The 21894-nt window shown below is 40.6% G+C and overlaps 1 protein-coding gene across 5 annotated transcripts in view; it reads right to left on the reverse strand.

Annotated features, from left to right (window-relative positions):
• MICAL3 (microtubule associated monooxygenase, calponin and LIM domain containing 3) overlaps window positions 1-21894 on the reverse strand; it is a 267770-nt gene that overhangs the window by 206094 nt on the left and 39782 nt on the right. For all 5 annotated transcript variants that reach the window (XM_077759278.1, XM_077759277.1, XM_077759276.1 and 2 more), the window contains exon 2: window positions 14158-14549. The gene's annotated coding sequence lies outside the window, so the exon portion shown is untranslated. The remainder of the gene's footprint in view (window positions 1-14157; window positions 14550-21894) is intronic.

The following is a 21894-nucleotide window of genomic DNA, read 5'->3' on the forward strand; positions in this document are numbered from 1 at the left end:
TGGGCGGGCACAGGGGAGGGCAGGGGCTGCGGCCCTCGAGCCCCGACCATAGGACCCCGGCCTCGGGGGCGACAAATCCAAGTGCGCCTCTGAAAATGGCACGTGGTTCCCGTCCTTACGGTTGCCGTTGCTACCTACAGGCTCAGACTTTGCCAGAATCTCACGGCTATATGCAAAAGGTAAAGAAACGAGCGGTCGCCACTCCCTTCCTCTTCTCTACCTCCCCGCATGGTCCATATGGTACATTCCTCGAAGCTGGGCCAAGTGCGAGAGGGAGGATTTGATTGGTTGGGAATCTTGGACGGGCGCAAGAAGCCACACAAAATGGCCAATGGGAAAACACGGTGGGCATATCAAACCTGCCAGATGGGGAGAAGAGAGCATGCGTTTAAAGGGAACTTGTTTGTTGCCGTCAAACCACGACAAAACCAAACCGGAATTTTCCTGCTATCCTGGCCAGACCGGAAATAAAGAGATTAGGGGCTCCTCAAATGTTTGGGTTAGACAGCTAAAAGAAAATACGGAGAGAACTGAACCAGACATACGTGTGTGACTCTGGGTAGGTTACTCCGTCTCTCCACCTCAGTTTCCTCATCTACTCCAATATTGGACTAGAAGTGATATCTGATGGTCTCTCTCATGTATTGTGATCCTACAATCCTTTGCATGGAATTCACAATATTTACATACATTCTTCAATATTCGGCAGGCTCCACCACCTTAAAGAACTTTGACCTTCTGACACCAAATCCTTTGTACAGACAGTATAAACCCCATCTTTTATGAAGACGAATTCAATATACTTTATCCCTCCTCTCTTAAAGCATTCTTCTTATGTGAGGAAAACACCTCAACTCTTTACTATCCCCAGGATCTCATAATTTCTACTCTTGCAAGAGTCATCTCTTCCTTCTCTCTTCCTCCTCAGTATCAAAGTTTCAATTAATAGTTAATTCACCTGTTGAACTGTCCAGAGTCCCTGCCACAGCTCGCTAAAGTCTTCATCAGGGTTGCTGAAGTGCTATCTAAAGTCTCTGGAATGCCATTCAACTATCCATGGCCAATCATGCTTTTGGTCACACTACATGTCAAATTCAAGACTTTGAAAACATCCCTTGGGGGCTTAGTCTGCTCTATTTTAGAGCTTTATTCAGGAAGTTAGGACTACGTTTTGGCCACCAAACTTCACACCAGCTCCACCTTCATTCTTCAGAACTTTTTGACCTTCCATCATCTGCTCACCCTACATCCACCCAATCTTCTTCCAAATTATAAGGGGTGTTTAGGATATTTTTCTAATAGCTCCACTCTACAACCCCCCCCCACCCTGCTCATCTTCCAATTATTTCTCCATGAAAACTTCCCAAGTTGATTGACAGAAGCTGCTAGCTTATAGAACTCCCATTTCTATTCTGTGCTACCATGATCCTGAGTTTCTGCCCCAATATGCAATTTTTTTCTTTTTTTTTTTTTAATGGCACTATGTTTTTCTTAAAAGTTTTAATGTTTATTCATTTTTGAGAGACAGAGTGCAAGTGGGGGAGGGGCAGAGAGAGACACACACATAGAATCTGAAGCAGGCTCCAGGCTCTGAGCTCTCAGCACAGAGTCTGATGTGGGGCTCAAACCCACGAACCACGAGATCATGACCTGAGCCAAAGTCGGATGTTTAACCAACTGAGCCACCCAGGCATCCCTCCAACATGCAATTTTTATTGACATAATTACCTCTCTCATTCATTTACAACAGCAGCAGCTTACATTCATTGAATGGTTACTATGTGCTAAGTACTGTTGGGAAGTGCTCTGCATATATCATTTCATTTCACCATCACATCAAATCTATGAAATGCTATTATTATTACTGTTTTGTGGAGAAAAAGTGAGTCTTAGAGAAGCTGATTTGCCCAAATGTACACAGTAGAGGTCTAACTGTAGTTTCTACCTTCACAGCCCCACAGCACAATACTTACTATCTCCTACTCCTTTTTCTTTTTAAGTTTATTTAAAGTATTTCGTCAGGAGAGGGTGTGAGTGGGAGAAGAGCAGAGATAAGGAGAGAGAAAATATCAAGCAGGCTCTGCACTTTCAGCACAGAGCTACAGAGCTTGATGTGATGCTGGAATTCATGAGCCCTGAGATCATGACCTGAGCTAAAATCAGGAGTTAGAGGCTTAACCGACCGAGCCACTCAAGTACCCAGCTCCTATTTCTTAAGAACCTACTTCATTCTATTCAAGAGATAATGTCATACACTTATATCATTTTTAACATTTCTATACCTATAGTATCATTTAAGCCTCAAAACAATTATGTCAGGAAGGTTAAAGGCAGTTTGTTTGCAGTGAGGAAGAAAGCTACAGCTTAGAAAGGCTGACCATTTTGGCTATGGTAACAAGGCTGGTAAATAATGAAGTCTGGTTTTCCAAGTTGTCCGTCTTTCCCATTGAAATCCCTGCTTCCTGAGTGAACACAATCTTTTCACATATAACAAGTAGAGAACAATTATAAGCAACACAGGAACAAATAACAGCAAACCAAACCATGAAATCCAGGGAGAATGGTACCAGCACTTATTATTACCATAGGCAGAAAACAAGTCAAGGAGGGCTTCTACAAAGAGTGAGAAGCACTATATATTTCTTTCTACTGGCTTATTGTTTATAATGAGACTATGCCTTTGACACATCTGGCAAATTCAATAGTAAATGGCAACAAAAACAGCANAATCTCTATGTGCAGGGCTGACAGATTCAGGGACATTTCCAAATTGCTGTTTAGTAAAATATCCTGCTCCACTGACACCTGTAACATAGCCCTGAACATAGAAGCTGGGCTAATGATTTCATTCTTTTTTTTTCCAATGATTTATTTATTTTGAGACAGAGAGAGAAAGAGGCAGCGTGAGCAGGGGAGAGTCAGAAAGAGAGAGAGATACAGAATCTGAAACAGCCTCCAGGCTCTGAGCTGGCTGTCAGCACAGAGCCGGATGTGGGGCTTGAATCCATGAACCGTGAGGTCATGACCTGAGCCAAAGTCAGACGCTCAAGCGACTGAGCCACCCAGGCGCCCCTGATTTCATTCTTTTTAAACTGCTGAAATCCTCACAGGGGTGGACACACTGGCAAAATGATGTGGAAGTCAGTAAACTTTTAATGTCGATTAAGAAGGCTGAGCATGGTAATTCTGAAGCCAATACTTCTGGGTTGCTCACTGCCTGGTCCAGGACTAGTCAGTCCAGCCAATTTTCACTCCCATTGCTCTCCAGTATTTTCTTATCTCCACAGAGCTCTCAAATGCACTTATCTAAGTGCTTTATTTATGCACTTTAACATTTAGTGAGCACCTACTATTGGCCCAAAGGACAGTCAGATTGTGTGGGGTTATCCTGAAGGATCACACATGAAGTTTATCAATTAGAGAAGTTGATAAACATCAGATCCACTTGCTGAGGAATGGATCAGCCTGAACTCCTGAAAAAGTGTGTGACAGGATTCCATCCCCAGTCTAATTGCAAGCTCATGTTTGAATGGCCATCATCTAGAATAGGAGGAGGATCACTGGGCTGAATTCTGGGAGAAGGCAGGGGGTGGGGTGCAGGGATGCGGGCATATATATTGGGGAGGAAAGTAGAGAAATGCAGGGTGCCCAGAAATAACTAGACATGTATGAAACAGGAGAGGAAATAATATCAATCCACAATTTGGACATTAGAAGAATTGCAGTATAGGGGCGCCTGGGTGGCTTAGTCGGTTAGGGGTCCGACTTTCGCTTAGGTCATGATCTCGCGGTTCGTGGGTTCGAGCCCCACATCGGGCTCTGTGCTGACTGCCAGCCCAGAGCCTGGAGCCTGTTTCAGAGTCTGTGTCTCCCTCTCTCTCTGACCCTCCCCTGCTCACACTGTCTCTCTCTCTCTCCTAGAAATAAAAAAATAATAATAATAAATTTAAAAAAAAGAAGAATTGCAGTATATTCTGTCTTACTTTTAAGAAAATATTTTTTTCTGATTTCAAAAGTAATACATGTTCATTGTTTAAAAATCTTTCATACAGAAAAGTACAAAAAATTTAAAATTACCCATTACCTTCAACAGCATATCACTGTTACTATTTTAATGTATTTTCCTATATTTTCTTTGTGTATCTGTCTTCTTTTTTTTGTATGTATCTTTTATTTTTTTTAAGTTTATTTATTTATTTTGGGTGAGAGAGAGAGAGAGAGAGAGAGTGAGTGGGAGAGAGGGGCAGTGAGAGAGGGAGAGATTCCCAAGAAGGCTTCATGCTTAGCACAGAGCTGGATGTAGGGCTCGAGCACACAACCACAAGCTGAAATTAAGAGTTAGTCACTTAACCAACTGAGCCACCCAGGTGCCCCGGTATGTATCTTTTAAATAAAATTTGATCAAACTGCTCTGCAGTCTACTTTCTCCTTAACGAATTTTCCCATGCCTATATATATTATTCTAATTCATTATTTTAAGTGACTAAACTTTAAGTGGCTATACTTAACGTTTCTTAACGAAGATTTTATTTTTAGTCATTAAGATTATTTCCAATTTTTCCTTATTGTATGTAACTTCAAGGATTATCCATATAGGTAAATGTTTATATATGTCTATAATTATTTTCTAGTATTTCTAGAAATAGAATTCCTTGGTCAAAAGACATGAGTATTTTTAAATGTTTCATTTACATTGCCAAATTGTCTCTCAGGAAGTTTATATCAGTTACTTTCTCACCAGCAAGGTATGATAGGGTTATTTCTCTGAACCCTCACCAATCCTGGGCATTTGTCTTCTTTTGTAATCCTTGACAATTTGACAGATGAAAAACATCTCATTGTTTTAATTATTATAGTGTATTTTTACCTATCAAGGTAATAAATATCCATTTTTCCTTTCAAGTACCCTGGAATTAAACCGCAAAATGAGTGTTTCCCTTTTCCTCCATTCAACCATTCTTCTCCCAAATCCCTGAAAAAGGATAAAAAAATCTTTGAGCAGAGTAGAATCTGCTCAAATGATCAATGCTCAGACAAACTCAGTATCATTTCACCTGAACCAATAAAAAAGGTAGTGAAACAGATGGCTCAAAACAACACTTAAATCTATACATTATAATTTTGAAATGGGTAACAAATTCAAGCATAGAAACTTTTTCAGCTAAAATGGGTATCAGTCACCTGAGTTATACTTAGTACTGGCTACTATTAAAATCAGTTTGAGGGGTGCATAAGTGGCTTAGTCGGGTAAGCGTCTGGCTTAAGCTCAGGTCATGATCTCACAGTTTGTGGGTTTGAGCCCCACAGTGTATTCTGGGCTGACAGCTTGGAAGCTGGAGGCTGCTTTGGATTCTGTGTCTCCCTCTCTCTCTGCTCCTCCCCACCCCTCTCTCTCTCAAAACTAAACAAAAAATTAATAAAATCAGTTTGTGTTTCTTCAACAACGCCCAATTCTGTGATGGGGTCAAGTCCAAGATGGGCCAACCTGGCAGTCCATCCTTTACATTGAGTGGCTGGCTAATCCACTCACTATTACTCTCAGCTCTTGCTTATCTTTCTTGTTCCTTGGCTTTATCTTTGTTTTGTGGTTGCCTCTACATGATCTCCTTTTCTCCAGCCATCAACAGCCTAATTTCCCATTGAAGAATTTACCCTTCCTCCATTCTCAGTGTAGTTTGGCTGGTATTGATTACAACCTTTCTCTGGATTTGAAGTCAGATACAGGTAGCTCTGGGAGCTGCTGGCAGCCATCTGGGGCCATGAAGTAGAACTGGCCTGCAAGACGAACAAACCAGAAGGAGTGGAGTTGAGAAATGGAGAGAGACAGAGCTGGACCTGGTCTCATCTGTGAGCCCTGAATCAAGTCTCATGGGAAGCCAGTTATATGAAACAGTAATTACCTCTCCCTCCTCCCCCCATTTTAAAAACTTAGATCAGGTCAGCTTTCTCTCGCGGCAAAGCAAAAAAATGCTGACTGAAACACTGGCTGTGGATGGATTCTGTAGTCTAATAGGAACTCAGCCCAAGCATTACAAATATCACACCTATTACTGCCACTAGTTCCGTTCATCATGATCCTTAGAGGTGTTTAGCTTTAAGGCAGCTCCAGGGATATCCCAAGCTACATGTAGCCTAAAGTCTCCTAGGATGCCTTGGACAGGCTCAGCAGCCTATATTGTCTAGAGGATAAGACAGTGAAGAGGGAGGAAGAGAATGATTTGATACAATTTTGATTCCTAGGCTACACGCATTGTCATATGGCCCTATGAAAATATGAGGATGTGAAAGCTTGATGTCCTTGCTCCTCTTCTCGTCTATGCCAAAGACTGGTTTGAAACGACAGTCTTCTGGAGAAAAGCTAAGGGGATCATGGACAGGGAAGTCCCAGAGCTGGAAGTTTATCCTGAGTTATGGAGTTTATCCATAGGCTAACATTTCATAGTGTGGTTACAAAATTAGATTTTTAAAAACCAATTAAATCTAACTAATTCTTGATTTGCAAGTATCACCATGCCAAGAAAAAGGAAATTTAAACGCAACTTGAAAAATTTGTAAATCTACTTTTGCATCAATTTTCCGTAATACAATGTCAAAAATTAAGAAGTGTTTGCCCGAGGTCATTGGTACGTATGTTCTGTAGTCAGAAATTCTAAGTATGAGCAAGCAAAAACCAAGACAGTCTGTAGAAGAAATCTCTAGTCACTACAGTTGTTGCAAAATAAAATCTAGAATTACTACACTGTAATCATCATCACAATTGAGTTTCCTAGAGTCATAATGTAACTTGCAAGAAGGCTCTTCCCTAATTCAACTCAGACCAAGTTCTTGAAAGTCTCTAGGAAACAGCAAATCTTGCTGTATTTTCTATATGTGTGTGTGTGCGCGCACGTGCGCGCATATGTATGTATATATATATATATGTATACCCTTGTGATTGGTTCCTTTTGCAGTGAGGAGGAAAAGAAACTCTCTTTCCAATTCTACCTTCCTCTGCTGCTTACAGTGCTCTTAAAAATAAAAACATCAGCTTCAATATTCCATGAGGCATAGGTCAAGTTCAGTCCACTTGGGTTATGTTTGAATAGGGCTTATTTTACACAGCTGTTTTCAATTGTGAAAGAGAAAAAAAAATAGGGAAAAAGGAATTGAGGAAAGAGAAAAGAGGGGAGAGAGAATATGGTACTGCACATTTAGGAAGTGGAATAATGATAGAAGATGCCCCGGGAAAGCCTCAGAATGGAACCAACAAATTTGAAACTGCTGGTATACAAAGTGGTATTTTTTATTTATTTTATTTATTTTTTATTTTATTTTTTTTTTTAATGTTTTATTTATTTCTAGGAGAGAGAGAGACAGCGTGAGCAGTGTAGGGTCAGAGAGAGAGGGAGTCACAGACTGAAACAGGGTCCAGGCTCCGAGCTGGCAGTCAGCACAGAGCCCGACGTAGGGCTTGAACCCACGAACCGCGAGATCATGACCTAGTGAAAGTCGGACGCTTAACCGACTGAGCCACCCAGGCGCCCCCAAAGTGGTACTTTTTAGATTTAAGAGCACACATCCAAACGGATCAGACTTTTATTTTGATTTGATTTGATTTGATTTGAGGTGGGGGAGGGGGGCATGAGAGCAAGGAGAGGGGTGGAGGGAGAAAGAATCTTAAGCAGACTCCACAACCAGCATGAGATTATGACCTGAGCCAAAATCAAGAGTCAGATGCTTAACTGACTGAGCCACATAGGCACCTCTTCTTTCTCTTTCTTTCTTTCTTCCTTTCTTCCTTTCCTTCTTTTTAACCTTTCCTTTCCTCCTTTTCTCCTTTCTCTCTCTCTCTCTCTTTCTCTCTTCCTAGAGAGTGTGTGGATCAGCCTTTTACAGAGAAGGAAAAGATGTCAAATCTTCCTTTGTCCAGTGCCTACTGAGTCAGCTCAGGTCATGATCTCACGGCTCATGAGTTCAAGCCCCACATCAGGCTCTGTGCTGACAGAGCCTGAGGCCTGCTTCAGATTCTATGTCTCCCCCTCTCTCTGCCCCTCCCTGGCTCTCTCTCTCTTTCTCTCTCAAAAATAAATAAACATTAGAAAAAAATTTTTTAAAGAAAAAGCAAGTTTTCTAAGTGGCTGGTTTTCTTTCTGCCCCCATCTCTTCCCTCCTTTCCTCACTTCCCTTCTCAAGTCAATTAAAACAGCTCTATCATTTAAACAACTACATTAGGGACACCTGGGTTCAGTGGATTAAGCAATGGACTTCGCTCAGGCCATGATCTCACAGTTCATGGATTCAAGCCCCACATGGATTCAACCCACATTGGGCTCTGTGCTGACAGCTGAGAGCCTGAAGCCTGCTTCAGATTCTGTGTCTCCCCCTCTCTCTGCCCCTCCCCTGCTCACACTCTGTCTCTGCCTCTTTCACCATCTGGGTGGCTCGGTCGGTTAAGTGTCTGACTTCGGCTCAGGTCATGATCTCATGGTTCGTGGGTTTGAGCCCCGCGTCGGGCTCTGTGCTGACAGCTCAGAGCCTGGAGCCTGCTTCAGATTCTGTGTCTCCCTCTCTCTCTGACCCTCCCCTGCTCACACTGTCTCTTTCTCTCTCTCAGAAATAAATAAAGCAGTAAAAAATTTTTTAAATAAAAATAAACATTTAAAAAATTAAACATCTACATTAGGCACGTTTCTAAGAAAATTTCCCCAGATCTCTGTCTATTCTACACCTCGTCTTTCTCTCCAGAACTGTGACATACCCCAAATAATCTTATACTTCTTTTATGGGGAAAAAGCTCCAAAGATGTGTTCCCTATGCTGTAAAAATTAAAGTCCTTTTAAAATATACAGATAAGGGCAAAGTGTTATTTGTACTGAGATTTCTGATGCTTTTTCAGAGATAAATTCAGGTTTTTCTAGGACTGAAATTGTGAAAAACACAACTACAAGACCTAATTAGTTAACAGATATTATAAACGGCCTGCCATAAGCAAGGAATTTACCCAAATAGACATTAGCTCATAACAAGAGTGAAAGAAAATCCATACAGCTTAAATTTATTCAACATAATTATGACTCTCATGATTTTCTGGTTTCTAGGACCAAGAAAACAAAATTGTGACATATAATATCTGGGATTTCTTTTCTTCTTTACATTCATTTCTTTGAATTGTGAAGGTTTTAAGGGTTCTTTGTTACTGAAATGGCAATATACAATAGCAAGTGAATTCTTAAAACTTAAAAATCATCTTGAATACATCACTTTAGCACAGCAACCTGCATGTGAATATTTTGTCTTCCAGGTGCACACACATTACTTAAAGTTACAAACATGGTATGTTTGCTATTTTGTTTTGTTGTCCATTTAATCATAAATCTTTTCCATGTTTCTTTATTCATATCTCTGGATTTAAGCTTTTGTTATGAATGCAAAATATTCCATTGCGTTGATGTACCACACATTTTTTCACTATTCCTCTGTTAGACATTTCAGCTATTTCTAATTTTTTTCCTTTTAAAGCTAACACAGTAGAAGATATCTTTCATGCATTTGGAATTTTAAAAATCTTTTGTCGGGAAAAATTCCAGGATATAGTACTTCTAGAGCTTTTCCTTTACACTGTCATGTTGCATTCCCCCCAATTTTTACCTATTGCACTTTAAATAACATTATGTTGTTTTTAAAATTTGTTAATTATTAGCAAAAAAATAAAACAGTATCACAGAGTTGTTATAATTTGCATTTTTGATTGCTGTCAAAATAAATACATATCTATGTGTTTGCTCATTTACTTCCTCTTGCGAGTGAATTTCTTTTTATGGACCCTGAATTTATCCACAGTTTTCACCCCCAGTCAGGTTTATGGAGGTATAATTTACATATTATAAAATTTACTTTTTTAGCGTAGAGTTCTGGCTTTTAACAAATATATGCTGTTATAAAATAGTTCTTTTATCCCTGAACTTTCCTTGTTCCCCTTTGTAGTCAGCTTCTCCCTCACACCTCTAGCTCCTGGCAATTGTTAATCTTTTTTTTTTTTCTCTTTATTTTTGCCTTTTCCATGTCATGTAAATGGAATCATAGTGTCTAGTGTTTTTTTTTTTTTTTAATTCTGAAGAATGTTTTTTGGTAGTATTCAAAATACTTTCTTAAAGGTTTGGTTCAATGTAAGAGAGCAATAGGAGGGACAGACGTTGTGATTCTCCCTCAGTTTCTTGTATTACCACACCTGGAATAAAGAGCCTTTTAGAAATGAGCCTTTAAAAAAGCGCAAGTCAATGCTTAACTCTTTCTGCTTCTCCCTTTCCAATACCCCATCTCCCTTTCTCTCTCTCTCTCTCCCTCTGTGTGTGTAAGCAGGGGAGAAGGGCAGAGAGAGAGAGAGAGAGACAGAGAGAGGGCGAGAGAGAGAGAATCTTAAGCAGGCTCCATGCCCAGCACCAAGCCTGATGCAGGGCTCGATCCCATGACCCTGGAATCAAGACCAGAGCCAAAATTCAGAGTTGAACACTCAACTGATTGAGACACCCAGGCACCCCTAAAGACGTTAACTTTTAGTCTATAATATATAATGCAAATATTTCCCCCACTCTCTTCATTTTTTTGGTCAAATTTTAAATTTAAATTTGAATGAATAGTTCCCGCCTCATGGATTCCTTATTGATTCAAAATAAACCATGGATATAAAATATATTGAATTCTATTTTTTTTTGCTAGCTGTTCTAGAATTTGACTTTTTAATATTTAATTTTGATTCAACTTTAGTTTTGGCCAGTGTTTGCGGTAAGGCAAAGACTTTAAAACATTCTCAGATGTGACCTACAATAGGAAATACATCTTGCATCCTGACTCAGTACACACAAACAAGATATACACAGAGATAAAACTGAAACACATGTTTTAGGAAACAAAGTTTCCCCTCACTGCAGGGGATACACTCTGATATTTGCTATTCTATTCTATTCTACTTGGTTTTCTTTTTAAAATGCTGGTCATGACTCACGAAACTGATTTCATTACCCACTGATGAGTCTGAAAAAGTATAAAATAGGATTTTATTAATGTATCACATTCCTGTTAAGTATTCGCACTCTACACTTGGGTGACACCTGAAAATGAATGGATATATATGGATTAAATCAGGTCAATTGGACATTTTCTTCCAGGGTCCTGTTGAAGCAAATTGCCCCTTTTCATAGACTAGATAATTGGTGGTCACAGTAGAGAGGGGCATGCTTTTGCTCGTCCCAATTTAGTCAGCTAGGACTGGCAGCCTTCACAGGGTTGGCCTGGCCTGCCCTGTGAGGTGGATCAGCTCTGAGGTGGCCTGTTGGGAGAGGGTCTTTGGGTTTGAGGTAGCAGAAGCCACTGTGAGCCATCTTTCATGTGGAATTAGTCGAAAGCAGCTCCGGTTCATCTGAGAGAGCTAAGAGCAGGCAAGGTGAAGCATGCCTACCGCCTGGCTTTGCCAAGTAAATGCTGGGGAAAGACTGTGTGAGGCCCATGCTGGGTAAGTGAAGACATTGTCTCAAGAGGTCAGGTGGACTCCATGAGGAGACAAAAATGTGTTGGGTGTGTGGCTGTGCACAGACTGGAAAAACAATGACTAAAGGGAAGGATGGAGATTGTTAGAACTATCTTGGGTTGTTGAGAGAGAGGCACCAAGAAAGGGCTTGTCTAAGTCAGAGCCTGAGAATGGGGAGACAAATAGTCCTGTGTAGCAGTGTGGGAGAGCTATGGTCATTCTGTAGTCAGGAAATACCGCCCAGCCACTTGCTCAGTGGCCCTGGCACATAAGGTTTTGTGATCCACATTAGGTAGCCTGTTATTATCTTTAAACAGCATCTTAATTCTTTTGCCTGTTTATTAGGTGAATGACTGAGGCTTGCTGAGGGTTTCAGAAGATACAGTACTTTCATACCTATTCCTCAAGAAGATCATAACTATTTCTCTATTTAACCAAAATTGAAGAGCATAAGGCAGCTTTGATGGGTGAATTTCTGGCTCTAGTTTGGTAGATGATGCTTAATGGTGTATTTAAAATTCTAACTTCTCATGCCCAGAGTTTTGAGGCCTTACCTAACTTCCTTGAGCACCTTAGGTATTGCTGTGTAGTTTCTGCCTCCCACCTGCTTTACAGGACTTATGAATATTCATGAGATAATATTAGAATGTGAGCATTGGAAGAACGTCCCACAACAAGGTTTGCCTGCCAGGCTTCAATAGTACTTGTAAGAGGGCTTACCCTGGTGCCTGAATTTTCAGGGAAACTAAGGTTTTAGATTTTCCCTTAAGTTTGGGAGGAGTTCAAACCATTCGGGAGTTTGGCCTGGGAAGGATAATGCTTTATAATTCTTAGGTTATCTTACTGTTGCTTTTCCCTTCTTTAGAGTGACCACTGCATTCCTAACTCCTCCTGTACTTTCTATGTTTGTTCTCCTTGAAATGGGTGGAAGATTTACACAGGTGACCCTGGTTAGTACTAACAGATATGAAGTCTATACATCTACAGGGAGCCATGGCTTTCACCCTATAGACTTGCAAAGGCACACATCTCTCCTTCCCCTTGCCCTGGAATGTAATAAATCAGAACATTTCATTTAGTGAGAAAACCTGTTGTGAGAGAGATGTTTGCTCCCTCCCTCCTCTGAAACATCACCTTCATCCTGAGCCTCTTTGAGCATCTAGATCCCTGGCATCTGTCTTTGCATGTAGCTTCTAGGCAGTCACGACAATGATATACCCTGTCCTACAACAGCACCTTATTTGAGAAGCTTAGTTTAATTGTCAGTTCAACCGGAAAATTGTCATCCTAATCCACTGGAATGGTGGATCGCAAATTTCATTCATTAGGGTCACCTGTGAGCTTTAAAAAAATTCCACTGTTTAGGCTGTATCCCAGATCAAGTAAGTCAGAATCTCTGGAGATGGGACCCAGGCATCAGTATTTTTTTAAACTCCCCAGGTGTTTCAACATGCATTCAGGATTGAGAACCACTGCAGAGTATTGCAGGGACCCAGCAGTTCAGCCTTCTGTTTATCTTGCATTTTAGCAAGATTTTGCCTTTCCTTCGAAAGGAATCTTTTTTTGTTATGTTTTTTTAAGGTGTATTTATTTTTGAGAGAGGAGGGGGAGGGGCAGAGAGAGAGAGAGGGACAGAGAGAATCCCAATCAGTCTCTGCACTGTCAGCATGGAGCCAGATGTGGGGCTCGAACTCACAAACCGTGAGATCATTACCTGAGCTGAAACCAAGAGTCTGACGCTTAACCGACTGATCCACCCAGGCGCCCTGAAAGGAATCTTTATGACAATAACAACTCTTAAGTAGTTGATCACAGTGCTAGACCAATAAGAAAGCTTTTTGGGGGGGTGGAGGGTGGAGAGGAACGAGACGGGTTGGCTTGCAAGGAAAGAACTTCATACACACAAAGTATTTTGCTATGGAATTGTAATCATTCAATACTATAAAGCAAGATACAGTCCCCTAGAAGTCGGTTGGCCCTTCCCTTTGCTACCTGGAAGGAATGAACTTGACCATTCTTTTGTTAAAAATCTCCAAGAGAAGGGGTGCGCTGCACCCCGCGCAGCCTCCCGGTACATGCGTATCTGTGCCTATTTCATGCGTGGACTGTGTACTTAGCTGTGTGGGCAAGCGCTGGCGCCCTCTGCTGGAGTAAAGTAGATTTCTCTCCTCGCGTAACAATTGTTTCTTTTGGCTGAGGTAATGGATTCGTTTCCTTGAGATCACTAGAAAGGACGCGGTTTCGACAAGGACTTCCTGGCATTCATTCCTCTGACATTTGGCAAGCCACTGGTTTGCCTGGGGACGTTATTTCTTTGATTGAAGGAATGGAACACAAAGCAAATTGGATGAATGTGCTGGGAAACTGAGCCCGGCTCCTTCTCTGATAGGTTTTGGAGCTTTTATTTGTGATGCTTGCATCGGCACCAATGGGGTATTGTGTGGTAATGGAGACAACCAAGACTATCGTGTGGCTCCCACTGGTTAAGGAAGTCGTGCATTTAAAGAGAGACAACCCAAAGATGTCAGAAGGGAAAATGCTTCCCAATCATAAGCAATTTAAAGATGTGATTTTTTTTTAAGGCAGCAATCAAGACATATAACCTCGTCATTTGGGAGATTTGTTCACCCAAAGGAAGACTTGATGGTACTCACCAGTTAGAGCTTCAAAGGGCATCTCCTCGATACGTAATAAATGCTGGCTCTCCACCGTCAGTCGGTCCTCAGAATGCAGGTGGTGCTGCTATGGCTGCACACATCACAAGTGCTGCACACTCCACCTTCCCGCTGGACCACCCGCCGGAGGTTAGCATCCGGAGTCTCCAAGGTACAGCCTTTTCTCCCCCTTGTCCCTTCGCTGCAATTCTCTCTCAAAGCACAGGGATTAACAGTCGAGGCAACGAGGGAGGAATGAAATCCTGGGTGTCTGCCTCTCGCTGCCCGTCCTCACCGCTGCATCTCAGTTGAGGTTTGAGAAGGTGCTGCAGAGCGGGATGCTGGCTCGTCACGGTTGCTATGGTGACCAGGAGCAGGCTCCTGGACGGCGGCTGGGGAAGGCAGTGAAGAGGTAACAGTTGAGTGATGACGTGCTAGAGTCTCCTGGGATCTGTTGAGCCACAAAAGCGCTTAGAGAAGCGGAATTCCTGGATGGTACTGTCCAGAATATCTGTTCCTCAGCTTCAAACCAAAACCAAAACCAAACCCTCCTTCCTTAGGGATTCTTTCCCGCCCCTCCTCGCCGATCCCTACCTCAGCACACACCCTAGCATTTTAAGGCTTGGAAATTCCAGCGCTATTTTGATGTTCCTTGCCCCAGGGAATCCGCATGGCTCCCTGAGGGAAGGGTGCAGTTGCATGAAGTCTCTTAAGGGCTCCTGATCTACATCCCTCTCCTTTTTCTGGGAAGGGCTCCTGCTGCTGGAGTCTCAGGAATCATCTTTCACACTTCCAAATGACGCCCCCTGGATTGTCATGGCCCACGGAACTTGACAGTAATCTGCCAAGCACTAAAAGATGGAGGCCTGGATAGATTTGAACAAATTCCTTTCAGGATTTGCTTACTATAATTATAGCATTATAGGGGCGCCTGGGTGGCTTAGTCGGTTAAGCGTCCGACTTTCGCTTAGGTCATGATCTCGCGGTTCGTGGGTTCGAGGCCCGCGTCGGGCTCTGTGCTGACTGCCAGCTCAGAGCCTGGAGCCTGTTTCAGTCTGTCACTCCCTCCCTCTCTGACCCTCCCCTGCTCACGCTGTCTCTCTCTCTCTCTCCTAGAAATAAATAAAAATATTTAAAAAAATAATTATAGCATTATAATCAGAGCGGAAAGAAGCCTTAAAGATGATTTCATCTTCAAGGATCATTGGCTTCAGTATGATATCCATCTCAGGTCAGCTATATGGTCAAAAGCAGATTTAACTCCAGCCAGAACTCCCAGAAGAGAGCTGACCCTTGCCTGATGACTTTGAGAAGGGGCTCTTGCTTGTCCAAAGGGTATCCTTTAATCACATCATTGTCTACCTCATTAATTAGTGTTCCCCTCATTTCCATAGTCATTAGAATGAAGAGTAGAACTGACAGGATCAAAGCTGTAGTGCAGAGGTGGTCCCTGCTTGTCCTCGTGAGCCCACTCACCTCTGCAGCTGTCTCTGTCCCACCTATAGATCTGCAGGTGTTTTGCTCTAGTTCTAGAATAAGGGAGGGAATACACTTTCCTGAGCTCTGACAAATGTTCCTGGGCTTTTCATGGGTTGTTTCATTTAATCCTCCTATCAACTTGTGAGATTTTACGTCACTGTTTTATAAATTAAGAACATAAAAGCACAAAAAGTATCTTCCTTGCATGTGTAAGGGTATTCAGCTAGAGACATGGCAAAGCTGGAATTGCTGCCCTGTTCTGTTTGACATGATAATGGAAGGTATGGGGCCATCTGGGTTTAGCCCAAGTGGAGTTTAGGGAAAACTACTTGGGATGTCCAGAATCACTGATAATTTCTCCCACTTCTCATGTATGGTTTTCATCTATTTCCACTGTTTTTTTTTTAAAAATAAAATGTTTATTTTAGAAAACTTGAAAAATGTAGCAACATAGAGGAATAAAAATCATCCATAATCCTACCACCCAAAGAAAACTATGATTAGGGGCGCCTGGGTGGCTGAGTCTGTTAGGTGTCCGACTTCGGCTCAGGGCATGATCTCGTGGTTCACGAGTTCGAACCCCGTGTTGGACTCTGTGCTGACAGCTCAGAGCCTGGAGCCTGCTTGGGATTCTGTGTCTTCCTCTCTCTGTCCTTCCCCTGCTTGCACTGTCTCTCTCTCTCAAGAATAAATAAAACTTAAGAAAAAATGGTTTTTTAAAATAAAATAAAATAAAGTTATCTCTACACTCAAGATGGGGCTCAAACTCACAACTCTAAGACCAAGAGTTGCATGCTCCCTGACAGAGTCAGCCAGGTGCCTTAAGACTTTATTTTTTATTTTACTTTTTAAGAATTTTTGTTTATTTATTTTTTAAGGGGGTGGGAGGGGCAGAGAGAGTGGAGACAGAATGTCCCAACTGGGCTTCTTGCTGTCAGCGCATAGCCCGATGTGGGGCTCAAACTTACAAACCATGAGGTCATGACCTGAGCTGAAGTTGGACACTTAACCGACTGAGCCCCCTAGGAGCCCTGAGACTAGCTTTTTAGAGTAGTTTTAGGTTCACAGTAAAACTGAGGGGAAAGTACATAGATTTCCCATATACTTCCTGTCCTTATTGTAACTACATTGACACATCATTATTATCCACATAATTTATCTTATGGTTCATTTTTGGTATTGCATATTTATGGATTTTGACAAATATATAATGATATGCATCAATCATTATGATACCACCTATTTTCATTGCTCTAAAAATCCTCTGTATTCTGCTTATTCATCCTCCAACCCCTAGCAACCACAGATCTTTTTATTGTTATTACTGTCTCCGTAATTTTGCCTTTTCCAGAATGTCATATAGTTGAAGTCATACAGTCCCTAACCTTTTCAGATGGACCTCCTTCACTTAGTAATATACATTTAAGTTTTTCATGACTTGATAGCTCATTTATTTTTAGCACTGAGTAATATTCCATTGTGTGAATGTACCACATTTCATTTATCCATTCACCTACTGAAGGAGATCTTGGTGGCTTCCAAGTTTTGTTAACTATGAATAAAACTGCTTTAAACAATAATATACAGGTTTTTATGTAGTCATAAGTTTTAAATTCCTTTGGGTAAATACCAAGGAACATGACTGCTAGATCATATGCTGAATATGTTTAGTTTTGTAAGAGAGTGTCAAACTCTCTTCTAAAATGGCTGCACCATTTTGCATTCCCATTAACAATGAATGAGAGTTCCAGTTGCTCCACATCCTTGTCAGCATTTGCTGTTATCAATGTTCTAAATTTTGGCCATATTAATTTCATTGTTGTTTTAATTTGCATTTCCCTGCAATGATGATGTGAAACATCTTTTCATACGCTTATTTGCCATCTGTATACTTTCTTTGGGAGAGGTCTGTTAAGGTCTATGGCCCATTTTTCAACTGGATTGTTCACTTTTTCACTGTTGTATTTTAAGGGTTCTTTGTAAATTGTGGATAATAATTTTTTTTTCAGATGTGTCTTTTGCAAATATTTTATCCCAGTCTGTGGCTTCTCATTCTTTTAGTACCTTCTTTTGCAACTAGAAATATTTAATTTTAACAAACTCCAAGATATCAATTATTTATTTTACAGATCGTACCTTGGGTGTTGTATCTAAAAATGAATTACTGATAAAAAAAATCTAGGAGTTTTATAGTTTTGCATGTTAACATTTAGCTCTGGTGCCCATTTTCAGTTGATTTTTTGTGAAAGGTATAAGGTCTGTGTCTAGATTCTTTTTTTTTTTTTTTTTTTCTTATAATGTNTTTTTTTTTTTTGCATATACATGTTCAGTTATTCCAGGAGCATTTTTTGAAAAGACTGTCTGCACTTATTGTATTGTCTTTGCTTCTTTGGTGCAGATCACTTGACTTCATTTATGTGGGTCTATGTCTGTGCTCTCTTTTCAGTTCTATAGATCTGTTTGTCTTTTTCTTTTTTCATCAATACCATACTGTCTTGATTATTGTAGCTTTCTAATAAGTCATGAGATCATGTAGTGTCAGTCTTCTGACCTTCTTTTCCTTCAATATTGTGTTGGATATTCTGGGTCTTTTGCCTCTTCAAATAAACTTTCAAATCAGTGTGTCAGTATCTACAAAATAACTTACTATGAATTTGATTGGGATTACATTGAGTCTGTAGATCAAGTTGGGAAGGATTGACATCTTAAAAATAGAGTCTTCCTATCCATGAACACTTCTCCATTTATTAGCTCTCCTTTGATTTCACTATCAGAGTTTTGTAGTTTTCCTCACATAGGTCTTGTACATATTTTGTTAGGTTTGGGGATCCTAATGTAAGGTATAAAGATTTTGAAGACTTTCTAATCCTCCTGTCTAGTGGAGATTTCTGAATCAATGGCCCCTCCACAGGGCATGCACAATCCCATCCACTCACACCTTTCCCAGTATCTGGTGTGCCCACAGCTGGCATTTGGCACTCAAATTGTTTCTCTCACAAACCCTTTAAGAAATTGGAGTTAGCTGTTTTCAGGGGTTTTCTGTTTGTTTTATTCAGAAAAACACAATAGCTCTTTATTATTTTTAAATGCTCTATAAGTAGCATAGCCTCTGCACAAGGATGACATGCAAATTTGTAAAGCATTCCCTATTTTTTAAAAAAAGCTCTACAAGCAAAGACAAATATCATATGACTTCACTCATAGGAATGCTTTAAGATACAAAATGGATGAACATAAGGGAAGGGAAGCAAAAATAATTTAAAAGCAGGGACGGGGACAAAAGCATAAGAGACTCTTAAATATGGAGAACCAACAGAGGGTTACTGGAGGGGTGTGGGAGGAGGGATGGACTAAATGTGTAAGGGGCTTTAAGGAATCTACTCCTGAAATCATTGTTGCACTATATGCTAACTAACTTGGATGTAAATTAAAAACTAAATTAAATAAAAATTTTAAAAAATTTTAAATGCTCCAGAAGCAAGAAATAGTAAAACACTAGGCTTTAGGAAGGAAAAATTTAAGACAGAAGTGGTAAGCTTTCCAAGATCTTATAGTAAGTCAGTGTTGCTGGGACTTGAAGCTTATTCACTGTTGACTCTGGCAATGGCCTCAGCCGCATTCTGTTATAGAAAAGCTGCCTTTGATTTCCCTCTGATCCCTGCATTTTATTCTTTTAAGTTTATTTATTTATTTTTGAGAGAGAGAGAGAGAACACTAGCAGAAGAGGGGCAAAGAGAGAGGGAGAGAATCCCAAACAGGTTTCATACTGTCAGCACAGAGCCCATGTGGGTCTTGATCCCACGAACATGAGATCATGACCTGAGCCAAGGTCAAGAGTTGTACACTCAACTGACTGAGCACCCACTCCAGATCCTTGCAGTTTAGTTCAGTGTTTAGCACTAACTGGATGATTAAATAAATTTAATAATGATGTCAAAGAGGGTTGGGCTTGGATGATGAAAACTTCTGAAGAAAAGCAACTAGAGTAATAGAACTTTCAAAGGTTGGGAGATAAGGCTGCTTGATGTCACTGATGATCTGCCAAAGTGAAATGTAAGGAACCCCAGCCTAATGCTGGCTCCATTCTTCCTTTGCAGAAGATGGCAAAAGAGGGAGGACATGTAAAGGATGGTGGGGTTAGGTACAACACTGACTTCTTCAAGCCATTCATTTATGCATGCATTTGTTCATTTAAAATAAGCTTTACACCCAACGTGGGGCTTGAACTCATGACCCTGAGGTTAAAAGTTGCATGCTCTACCAACTGAACCAGCCAGGAACCCCATCCAAGTCTTTTAAGCATTTTTTTATCCCTCCATAGAAGAAGTTAGATGTGACAGGGTGAAAGGTGGATTATTTTTGACTATTTAAAAGTTTACCTTGTAAATCCAGATTATACTGAAAGGTTTTTGCTCTCAGCTATAGGTGTAAGGCTGCTGCAAAACTGGTAAGAGTGGGTACATTGTGGTAATAGATCTTTCATAAATTATCTTATTGGGGTATGTTAAGGGTAAATTTTCAAAGTATAAAAACATAATATTTAGCACTGATTTCACTAAAAGGAATATAAGACCAATATTTCATCAGGTAGTTTTATATAACATACAGAATTTGGGAACTAAATTTATTGCAATTAAATTGATTAGTACCTATACTTTGCTGCAGCTTTTCTTTTTCACTATGCAAAAGTAGAATATCTATGCATGAAGTCATTTACCATGTTGTTTTCAGAGTTTAATTTCTGTAAGGGAATGCCTGAGGTTCAATATTGAAATCCACACATTTGAACATAGAATTTATGTATTTGAGTTGTCCAGAAAAAAAGAGTATAATATGTGTATGTGTGTGTGTGTGTGTGTGTGTATACACATTTATATATAATAAAAATTAGCTCACAGAGTTATGGAGGCCAAGCTGTCCTATGATCTGCCATCTGTAAATTGGATAAACAGAAAACCCATGGTATAATTTAGTTTGAGTCTGAAGGCCTGAGAACCCATGTCTGAGGAAATTTCATGTCTGAGGGCAAGAGAAGATAGATGTCCCAGCTCAAGAACAGAGAGAAAATTTGCCCTTCCTCTGCCTTTTTGTTCTATCCAGATCTTCAACATATTGGATGACACCCATACACATTGATGGAGTAGATCTTTGCTCAGTCTACTGGTTCAGATGCTAATCCCTTCTGGAAACACTCTCACAGACATACCCAGATATGTTTTACCAGCTTTATGGGCATCCCCTAGGCCAGTCAAGTTGACACATTAAATTAATCCTCACAATTTATTTGAGCATGTTACCTTGGAGTGAAAGTGTTCACTCCACTCTTTTTCCCCCTTTCTCAGCCTTTTACCAGCTGGCCATTTGAATTTATATAAGACATGTTGAAATTTCCTGGAACCCAGGAAATCATTCCCTGCCCCTTTATTATTTTACAGATGAGAAAACTGCGGCTTAAAGAGGAAAAATAACTAGTTCAAGATCATATTGAATTTTATTAGTGATCTTGAAGTCTGAAAGCAGACAGATTAAATTTGCAGATTATAGAAAGCTAGGAAAGATAGCTAACAGAAATATATTGAAATCCATTTCTAATATGTAGACAACAATATAAATATTAAAAATGGTTTGCCTGGAATGATAGACTAAAACCAATAAATAGAGATTTAGTACAGGCCTGCTTTGACTACAGTTCATGTGAAACAATATGGTGAATTTGAGTCAACTATGTAAAAGCCCCAAGTGAGAAATAGCTGCTGAAGCAGTTGATGCAACCTGTGGGGGCTCTACTAATAGTCAGAGAGTGATCTGATGTTGCAGGGAGTGTATGGCCTGAGGAACTTAGTGTTGGCCAGGTCATATTTGTACCACTATGTATGGTACAGGGGACAGTGTTCTGAGAAGGAGCTTGTCAACTGGCATTCATCTACCAGAGGCTAATGAGGGCCCTGAGCTCTGCTCCACAGGATGAAAGGCCACAGCAGCTAGGAATGTTTAGCTTTGAGGCTTCTGAAGGACATGATAACTTCAAATATCTCATGGGCTGTCAAATGAGGAAGAGGTATGTAGCTTGTTCTACGTCACTCAAATGGCAGAAGTAGGATCATTAGGGATAATGGTTAATGTGAGATGGATTTCTGCTCTAAGATTTTCCAACATTGCTGACTCCCAACAGAAATGGTCTGGAATTGCACTCAAGAAAATACTGGGGTCCATGCCTCAGAGATCTTCCAGGAGGATACTACTCTGGAAGAAAAGTTG

Source organism: Crocuta crocuta, unplaced genomic scaffold (genome assembly GCF_008692635.1).
Source record: "Crocuta crocuta isolate KB4526 unplaced genomic scaffold, BGI_CrCroc_1.0 scaffold72, whole genome shotgun sequence".
Lineage (NCBI taxonomy): Eukaryota > Metazoa > Chordata > Mammalia > Carnivora > Hyaenidae > Crocuta > Crocuta crocuta.